We start from the raw sequence: 11,958 nt of genomic DNA on the forward strand, positions 1-11,958 counted from the left end.
TCCGTATTAAAAGTTAAAAGTCTTGTTTATGTTTTGTCTATGATTTCGCAGCCAAGCCGAATTGCGGTGTATTGGATCGTCATCTGTCTTGAGTCACTAAGGATGACGAGTGGTTAAGTTTTGTTGGTTTAGGGAGAAGTAATTATTGGATATTTCGTTGACGAATTTCTGTTGTATAATTTTGAGATATCAGCGAGAAACTCGTTAGTCAAGCGGTTTGGTACCTGACTCACATTTTTTAACACATGTGTAAACAATCACATGGTTATATTTAGTAATAAAATACTGCAAACTGGGTTAACACGTTTAGTGTGCAATGACTCAAATGTATTAATTATACTCTTAAAAACGTCATATTTCAATGTATAAAAAAATATACTTTTTTATTATCTAAGTAAAAAAATTTTATTGGAGATATCCCATGCAAAAGAAGTACTAACAAATCTGAATTTTTATAAATATGGAAGTGTCAGAGCTTCGACCATAATTATTCTACCCATCAAAAAATTTACAATGTTCATAGATAAAAGAAATATAATACTGAGTTTGGGAAAAAAAATCCGTTTAATATAGTTTTAGGTGGTGGGGAGACAATTGTTACGATGTTGGTTATCTAAAAAAAAATTTTCCATTTTTTATCGATTGATTTTTTGTAACTAGTTAGAGCTCTATGTCTAAGGTTTTTATCAATAATAAGACATGTTTGGCTTATAAATCTTTAATATTATTTTAGTCAAAATAATACTTGTATTGTGCACTGATAGAATTTTAATATTAATAACACGTAATATCACTGTATCAATAACCTCAACAAACTATAATTATAAATACAGTGAAACCTCCTCTAAATAACGGACACCTTTAAATGCTTGACACTAACTTTTGATTTTAATATCGTAAATTTGCGGAATTATAAAATGCATTAACATACAAAATGACTTCCTGTCAAAATACGAAACAATCTAAAGTAGCTATGGGTCACCAATTGGCGGACCTTGGACACTTATATTATCACGAACCCTTATCCGTGGAGTATGTTTTAAAATTATAGATTCTAAAGAAATCTATATTTTTAATATACGTTTTAATTTTTATATTATTAATTTTTTTTATCTTTTTACCTTTGAATTTTTTTAAATACATAAAGAATAATTAAATTTATTATGTACCTATGTATATGACATTAGTATAAATCACTAAATAAATAAATCAATTTAATTATAATTTCACTTTTTTTTTCCCTTATTTATTCCTCTAAATACCTTTCAAATAAAGGACGATATTTCAGCGACTTAGGGTGTCCAGTATTTAGAGGTTTCATTGTATTATTATCAGATTTATTATTTAGGTCCTTTTAATTATTTTTAGGCCTATTATAATTTAAATACCTACAACATTTCTAAACTTTATTCAGACAAGTCTATAATTGATTTAGATCACCATGGAGTTAAAATTAACTTGGATATAATTAGCAGTGGATATTGAACATATTGAATAATAACATAAATATAAAATTAATACTAAATGCAATTACAATGAGTGGTGTACTTTTTTTGTTATTAAGTTTTGGATAGCCGAGCATAATAGTGACCAAAACTATAGAATATTACCATGATATTATGCCGTATTTTTTTGAAATAGAATTTTCTTTTGTTAATTTAAAAGTATCTAACTGATTTAAAAATTTCATTTTTCCATATTACAAATGAACAATGAATTTTTCTAAATCGTCAGGTTTGTGTAAATGCAACACTAAGTAACTTGAATAGCTTATATTAATGTGTTCTGCTAGGTACATTATTGGGACTGTATTGTTTATATAAATGACCACTACGATTCTAATTTAGTTTAACTAAATTTAATTTAATCCTTAAAGCAACAATAATTCTTTCATATATTAATGATTTGTTCAATGTAAACTTTCTGGAAATATATTTTAATAAAACATGTAATATCCTCTTTTCCATACAAATGTTAACTGTCTTGATATGAATGAACCCGTTAAAATACACGATGACACATGTCAAGTGATATACATCTGGTGAGTATAGGATAGCTAAATTTTTATTATTTTTATTATTTATTATTATGATCATTAATATTATTGTCAGTATTAATATTTAGGATTGTTAAACAATTTTAGGCCAATTATAATTTAAATTTTAAATACAATATACATTTTTATTCTATACATTCTTCAGATAAGTGTATTTAGACCATTATGGAGATTAATATATAACTAATGGTCTACCTTCACAATTATCTAATATAAAAAAATATAATCATATTGACTCAGCGATTAAAAAATAAGGAGTATATTTGGTAGATTTAAGATTAAATAAAATTTCATCACCAAACAATATAAAAATGATTTTCTTTGCTATTTCACAGTCTTTATACGTAATGTGTCTATGAGGTTGTACCTTCAATAAATATTTAGGTTTGCTCAGAACTACAATAAACTCATCACTAAGGATAGTATTATGCAACCTTTTCATTTAAATATTGATATACTATATTGCATAATTTATGATACCTATATTGAAGTTAGAGAAATCTCATGCAAAAGAAGTACTAAGAAATCTGTATTTTTATACATTTGAGAGTGTCAGCTGATTTAGTCGTATCCACGTGTATGGTTTCGCAGCAATGCTAAATGGCTGTTTATTGGATCGTCATCTGTCTTGAATTAATTAAGATCAACAATTTGTTAAGTTTCGTTGGTTTAGGGGGAGATAATTATTGGATATTTTGTCTACGGATTTTCGTTGTATAATTTTGAGCTCTCAGCGAGGAACTCTTCAGTCAATTGGTTAGCTACCTAGCCTATATTATTTTAACACATGTGTAAACAATTATTTAGTTATATTTATCGAAAAAATACTGGAATCTGGGTTAACAGGTTGACTGCTTAATGGCGCAAATTTATTTATACTCTTAATGACCTCATCTTTCAATATATTAAAAATATATAAAAAGTTATTATTAAAGGTATCCCGTGCAAAAAAAGTACTAAAAAATCTGTATTTTTACAAATTTGAAAGTGTTAGCTTTAACCATAATTATTCTACACGTCTGAAAATGTACAATGTTCATAGATAAAAGAAATATAATACTGAGTTTGGGAAAAAAGATTCCTTTAATATAGTTTAATGTGGTCGGAATAATATTGTTACGATATTAGTTATCCAGAGAAGGTTTTCCATTTTTTATTGATAGGTTTTCCGTATCTGAGGATTAGAACACTATGTTTAAGGTTTTTACCAATAATGAGACACGTTTGGTTTATATATTTTTAATATTATTATATTTAAATATTATATTATAGTTTAGAAAATGACTGTTAATAGGTGTATTGCTGAGTTCGCTCGTTTTGATGGTTAGTTTCGAACGAGTGCCATGTGTCAATTGTAAATATATAAAGTAATAATTCGATCGTGTAAAATTTGTTGAGTCTTGAGTGTGTATATAGTATATTGTATATTAGTATTATAGTGTGTTTATTGTATAATAGATGTTTATAAAGTGTGTAAGGAATGTCACATTAGGTATACATTGTAATCACGAACAACGATTTACTTATTAAACAATTCTATAATAATTATGAACATTTAAAAATAAATATGAAGTCATATAGTCACCTTAAAATGTGTCAAGACAAGTAATATTTTAATTGATTACTATTATTTGGCTATCTAATAAATTTTTCTAGGCATTATTCATTCGTTTTCCTTTGGACAGTAAATAACTGTTAGCGGCATTATGACAATTGTCATCTAATCGGCCTAATCAAAATAAATAACCTTCCATCAACCTTACAAGTATACAGTTTGACTCAAATACCTCAGTGTCTTCTATCAAAATCCTCAAAATATCTACCTGTAATAATTCAAATAATAACTTTACAAACCAAGGGGATTATTCGTCTTCTTCAGATACACCTCCTCAGCCAAAAGGGAGCAAATAAATTTTTTTTTCTATACTCCAAACCTTTACGAAGTCTAAAACGTTAATAACGAAACCAATGAAATGAACACTAAATCTATTCTGTTCTCCAACCATCATAAGCATCGCGAATATATATCACATCAATAATTAATTACATTGATTTCTAAAATCAATTAAAATTTATTTCTGGCGATGAAGGATTCTTATTTGAATCTACATCTAAAAACCTCAAATTATCATTACATACTCGTTCAACTCTTTTCGCCAAACAATCAAATTACTTAATGACAGTTCTATCGAATATCACACATACGAAGAGAAAGAAGTCAAGACTTTACATGTTGTCTTAAAAACATTTACCATTCTACCTCTATAGACTAAATCACACAGAATTAACTGAACTCTGTTACTCCGTAGGAAATGTCACAAACATAAAAAATAGACAATTAAATGATCACTAACATTTTTTTGTAGAAATCTCAATCCTGAAATTAATAATCCAAATTTATTTAAACTTGAAACGCTATGCTACTTCAAAATTAAAATAGAAGAACCTTATTCTAGATGGTCGATCGCGATCGACGTTCTTCGCGATATAATAAGATAAGGCGAGTGCACTCGCCCCCCGATCAAGACCAGACCCATCGTCGGGTCAGTCTGCGAGTCGGTGTCGTCCGAAACACATAATCTTTTTTCTATGCACGTAATCGGCCATTAAGCGCCTTTAAAATTAAATAATTTTTTATGTGAAATAAATCTAAATTCAATCATACGAAAGATTAATGTTCTCTTTTATACTATACACTATACAGTCCTATTCGTAATACTAGACATGATTTTCACCAATGTCATCGATGTCAAATCTATGGATATACGTACCCGATCATAATGTAATCGTAAACCAAAATACGTCCGCTGTGGACAAGATCATCTCTCTGACATGTGCAAAAAAATAAAATATCTAATCTTTAAATGATATAATTATTGTATACCATTATAGTGACGGCATATACGTGTAACTGAAAAAATATCTGGAAAATTGATAGATGGGATAACAGTAACGAATTATTTTCTCGATAAAAACGAGCTGACATAAATGGAATTTATCCATATAAAAATAAAAAATCATCACACTTCTTACAGTAATGCCAATAAAATTATTCGAAATTTTAAAGTTGATTGGATTTTTAGACTTAATTATTATAATTTTACACAGCCTACTTAATTGTATACGTACATACAACAAATCATACATTTTAATACATATTAATTATCTCATAAAAAGAAAACCTAACCTTCTAAATAAATTTTGCATATTGTGTATGTACTTTTAGTCACTGGCAATATGTCAATTACTAATTTATGATCTAAATACTTCACTTTTAGTATTTAAAAGATGTTAATAACTTGAAATTGTGATGAAATAATCTTACTAACCATTCTTATACATAGCATAATTTTCCAAATATTTTACCTCTTATTCAGTTGAAAATTATTCAATTTATTCCTATAAATATTGATAAGGTGTAGGTAACCTGTGGGATCTACACTTAAAATGCTTAAAGTTGTTTTATATGTGTATCAAAATATATTTAAAAAAAATAGAAAAATTCTTTACAGCTGGGGCTTGATTATAAATTTAATAAGAAGTTTAACAAAATAAATAAGCTTTATATTTCAATTTTATATTTTGATGAAGTAACATAATTTCACGACACATAGTAATATAAATTGTTATGTTTTAATTCAAAAACATTATTTGCGATGAGTTATATTGAACACTATACCAATAATATGACCCACTTGATTTAGAGCATAATATAATATGTATATTATATAATTAAACAATTCAAATTTAAACATCAGTTATTGTAAGATGATTTATTTATACAAATCAAAATATTTTGCTATTTAATAGTTTTATTTTATATTTTATATTTTATATTAGATTTAAATAGATTAAATAAATTCAAATGCATAAATATATTTTATACGCGATAAAGTTAAAAATATACGTACCCCTTACAGTACTCTCTAAAAAAAACATTAATTAACTGTTGTATTAATGTAATATAATTTATATATGATTCTAGCGTAAATAAAGTATATAATATGAACAAAATATACGCACACGCTTTTAAAATTTTCTGTTACAGAGTCAACATGTTTTCTTAATGGGAATATATCTACCGGGTTAATGATAATTATTTCCATACACAAATATTAACTATATAAGTAAAATAAAAATTAAAATAATATAAAATATGGTATAACGAAAACAAATGTTCTTTATTTCTTACTAATTGTAGATATTATATTGTGTAAATGCTATATTAACCTAGTTTGGACGAATTTATAATTTTTATGTCGTTACGAAACTTATAACAACCGTTTGCTTGAATAATTATTACAATAAGGTTTTCATACTATAATTTTTAAATAATATCATTTCGTAATGATAGTTAATTTAATTTAATAAATTATTTTTTTTTATTGGAAAAATTTTAATATATTTATAATCTGTATACACATGTTATACAATAAGTAAATTTGATGAGATTTGATTGACAGAAGGGGGAACTCACCCAATGAAAGCTTCCTGTGAAAGGCCGTAGAATGTGCAGTTAACCAGTTGTGTACCGACGAAATTTCTCGTACTCTAGTTATGGGGTAAACGAATCGTGTCCCAAATGTGTTATGAAGTTTTACACAATCTGTGCAAGTTGATAAATAAAAATTCTTATTCTACACAAGAATAAAATTACATACGTATACAATTATTAAAATTGTATCATTTAAATTTTCGCCTATATGGTTATAATTAAGCCTCTAGATTTCATGCCCTAAAAAACCTTGAAATATGCATGCATTTATGCACTAAATATCTATTAAATATGCTATTAAAATTTGCTAAATTTAAAATATTTTTTTTTTATGAATAAAACCATCATAATAATATCTGAGATCCAGAAAATCTATTTAAAATTAAGTTTTTCTTTATAAAATCATTAAACTTACACCCTTATATAAATAATTGTCAAATATACACTTTTTAATGAAAATTGATCAAATATGCAAAACATACACATATACATTTTAAATATACACTTTTATTGTTATGATAAAATGTTTTCTTTTACTTAGCTATGTTAATAATGGTTATTGAAAAATATGCAAACTCCTAGAAATCTATGTATTTCATTTTTAATATTTTTTTTATATTAAACGAAACAACATTGATGATTGTTTGGTTAGATTAATATTTTTTTTTTAAAAATGTGACGAAATGAACTTCTTATTCTTCGTGTAAAATATAATATATTTTATTGTTATATACATATAATATTATATATGAGTTATATGTTATACTATATATCTTTAATATTGTAAGACAAATTTATCAATGTTAATTTATAAAATTGTTTAAATTAAATTTTTTCTTGATATGTAATATTAAATTATTTATAATTTCAATTTATCTTAGTTAGACTGAACTTATGTGTTTCCTGAAAAAAACTGATTGTCAACATTTAGTATTTGGGACAAAACTTATTTGCAACCATTTAAAGCTCAATACAACACGCTAAACTTAAAGAATTGGACCGTGCAAAGATTTTTACACCAGGAGTTAGAATTAATCTAAAATATCGATTCCGGGATATCAGACGTCTAAATCGTGGGTAAAGTACCTTCCCTAACACTAATGCCGGGTTGCATAAACGATCGATAAAAAGAATGATAAAAGCTGGAATAACGGTTCAATAAACAGTCGGATAAATAACTTTATTGGATCCATAAAATGCTGGACTGTTGCACAAACAATTATTTAGCGGTCAAGTGTACCAACTCTGAAATATAAAAATTCCCAAATTTATTTATGTATTTTTAAATTCAAATATTATTGTAAATTCGTAAATATGAAAAATCTCGTTTACGAGCTGTTTTCCGGAAAAACTGCGAGAGATAGGACGAAAGTCGTAAGAGATTAAATTGATCCCCGTAACGAGCTACATAAGTTTTATATTTTTGATTTTTCAAAAAGCTGTTATTAAGGATTTTTAAAACGTCGTACTCGTGTCAAATTATTTTAAAAACTCAAAATTTGAGGTAACAAGTTTTTAGAAAAATGAAAAACTGATTCTGGTGTAGAATTACATTTAGAACATTTTAACCTCTATGATAAATTTTCGTTGAACCTCCGGGTGACCGAGAAAACTCGAATGAGAATTGAAAATTTTGAAATATTGAAAAATCTCGTTTACGAGCTGTTTTCCGGAAATATTAATAATAATTTCAAAAATATGTTCATCATCATCATTAGATGATGAGGAATTAGATGACGACGATGATGATGATGATGATAAATACATGAGATTCCGCTGGTATTCGTACTGACTTCGAAATTCGAATTAATAAACTCTAAACTGTTACTTAACTCTGTTGAAGCACAGAATAAAGTTGAAGTTTCAAAACTAATAACTATTTGATTAATAATAACTAATAAGTGAATAGTGATAATGATAAATAATAACATTACATTATCACAAAATAATTTGATCTTATCAGGACAATAAAGTTATAGAACTCTTTTTATTATTTATCGAACCAAAATCGGGCCTTCAATTTATCGAACCAATAACAACATATTTATCGGTTCGATAAAAGATAAAAATCGTTTGTGCAACAGCCAATATTTTTATCGACTCGATATCTGTATTATCGAACCGATAACTACTTATCGATCGTTTATGCAACCCGGCATAAGTGTTTCATATTTTTGAAAATCCCGTTCGGCACCCTTCATCAAAAACCTAATCTCAATCTCTACGACCCACGACTAATATCTTCTTAGTTGTCACGGTATCCGTGTCTCCTACTATAGGTAATATATTTAAATATAGTTAATAAAAATATATCAAACTTATTGGTCACGATATCCCATAAACCAAGAGAACGTAGAACCCGCATGTGTTGTCTCCGTCTTAGAAACGTACGATATAGCAAATTTTCGTTCATCAAATTCAATGTGGTGCTATTAGTTTTGATATTAGAATGAACTAGCCTATTAAGTATAAAATTTAAAGGTAAGATTATTATCCAGGACCCCACTCAGCCTCTTATTGATATTGTTATTTTTAAGTAAGTTATGATCATTCTAAAATGTATAGTTTCATAAAGATCAACACGTGTGTAAAATAATAGTATCTTTATTTAGAAACAAAAATAATTGATTTTTATAAATCGTCAGTTACGTTTAATTTATGTACTAAGGAACTTATATAATTTATTTTTTGGTGTTCTTGTAGGTACAGTTTTAGAACTTTCTGTATCGTCGATAACACTACGATCCTAATTTATGATTTAAAATAATTGAATGCGTAAAGCAACTACAATTTCTTCATTTGTTAAAAATTTGGTATTATGCGAGTTCTGGAAATACATTTAAAAACAAATGTTTATCACTTTTTCCATATCAAATGTTCACAGTTTTGATATCAATGAACCCATTAAAATAAGCGTAATACATGTCAAGAGATATACATCTAATGGTTACTTGTATTTACCTTCGATAAATATTTACAACAATAAACTGAACACTAAGGATAGCCTTTAAGAAAACTTTTCATTCAAATAATGATATAATATATATTTCTTGTGATATATTGAATTTGAAGATAATTTATGCAAAATAAGTACTAACTATTCTGTATTTATTTTAAATATAAGGGTAACAGCCGATTTAGGCGTATCTATGAATGGTTTCGTGGACATGCCGAATGGCCGTGTATTCGATTTATTGGACCGTCATTTGTGTTAAATCATTTCGAGTCAAAGAGTGGTTGAGTTTCGTTGGGTTAGAAAGATGTAATTATTGAAAATCTCGTTGACGAATTTCCGTTGTATAATTTTGAGGTCTCATCGAGAAAATCATAGATCAATCGGTTTACTATTTAACCTTTATTTTTGAACACATGTGTTAACAATTGCATGGTTATATTTAGCAAAAAAATACTGCAAACTGGGTTATCACGTTGACTGCGTAATGACGCAAAATTTATTTATACTGTTAATACCGTCATAGTTCAATGTATTAAAACAAAATATATACATCTTTTTCATTAGCTAAATAGAAAATTATTATTGAAGAAACCTTATGCAAAACAAATAGTAACTTGTATTTTTATGAATATGGAAGTGCCAGCTTCAACCATAATTATTCTACATATCCAACAATTTACTATGTTTTTAGATTAAATAAATATAATACTGAGCTTGGAGGAAAATATCCCTTTAATATAATTCAACATGGTCAGGGAAACATTGTTACAATATTAGCTATCCAGAGAAGGTTTTCCGTAGCTTGGGGTTAGAGCACTGTGTATAAGGTTTTTATCAATAATAAGACAAGTTTGTTTTATATACCTTTAATATTATTATACTCAAAATAATACTTACATTGCGCATTGATAGAATTTTAACATTGATGACACATATCACTTTAACAATAACCTACCAGAGTATAATTATTAATATTATTATCAGTATTATTATACTTGTATTTTTATAAATATGGAAGTGCCAGCTTTCCGATTTACTAAGCTAATACCTTATTTTTTGAATTTTAAATCCTGGAATAACAAAAAAAAGTTTTGTCAAATGATTAATGTTCTACTGAACGATAGGTGTCAAATGGTGGGCTACTGGAATGAATGTGTTAAACTTGAACTCGATGGTATTTCTTAGTGTAAAAATAACGATATGGATCCCAGACGGGGTTTCGACGTTCATTATTAAGTATACCTTTTATATGGTATTTTGTGGATACCGCTATTAACATAATTAGTTTTACTATTAATTATACAGTAAACTGAATAATTGATTTATTTCCGAAAACATGCATTTTAATATGTCATTATAACCTAACTAAGAAATATATAATACTGTACGTAAAAGTGTTGTGTCATCATAAATAATGGTTTTGAATTACAGAGATATAACGAATATCGTGATTGATAATAATTAAAATATTAATATCCTTGAAATATAAGAAAATAAAATTTGATAACTAAAACTATACTTTTATAATGATAATAAAAATGAACGTTATATGGATCAAAATAATAATACAAGAAATATCCGGAAAATACCATTCGATATAGTATATGTATATTGCAGCACCCTCTTAAAGCAAATCTAGTGATGGAGTAGCGAGTTCTTATCACCTTAATAATACAAAAATCTATTATTATTAATACTTGTCTTATACTATACATAGTATTAGTAACAAATCCGTCAGTCAATCGGTTAGCCACATATCGTACGTATACCACTTTATAATATTATGTTTTTGAACACATGTGTAATCAATTATTATACATGGTTAAATTTAACAAAGCAATAGGACAAATTAGTTTAGACGTTGACTGCGTACTGATGCCAATTTACTTTTATTATCTACAGCGTCATATTTCAATGTGATGAGAAAAATTTAAATCTTTTTCAATATCTAAATAAATAGTATATTATGTGGCATGGGCGGGAAGTGAGCCATTTCAGTCGGGGGCATCGTGTGCATTTCGCCCAAGACTGAAATGGTCTTCCCGCGCGAGCCACACATACTATTTTTTGTCACGCCCCTGCGTTCATGGAAAAGGTAACCAAAAGTTTATGTTTTATAAAGACGTGGTATACATTTTAGTTTCTGGTCGTGCAGGAGATACGTGCCCGGCACTTTTGGGGATTTTCTCTTTTCCGCCCGCTGGACGGAAAAAGGTTGCTTTCTAGTGCTTCAACCGTGGTCGAAAACCAAACTTTCGGTGCGGGCGTGACATAAAATATATTATTTTAAACTCAACAATATACAATTATATTATATTAAAATACAATGTTTTCATCAAAAGTGTATTAGAACGACTTGGTAGATATATTAATAATTATAATTTTTTTATGTAGGACATATACTGCTGTATGTTGTGTTCTTTTAACATATGTGTGAACGATTGTACTTTT

Source organism: Rhopalosiphum padi, chromosome 4 (genome assembly GCF_020882245.1).
Source record: "Rhopalosiphum padi isolate XX-2018 chromosome 4, ASM2088224v1, whole genome shotgun sequence".
NCBI lineage: Eukaryota > Metazoa > Arthropoda > Insecta > Hemiptera > Aphididae > Rhopalosiphum > Rhopalosiphum padi.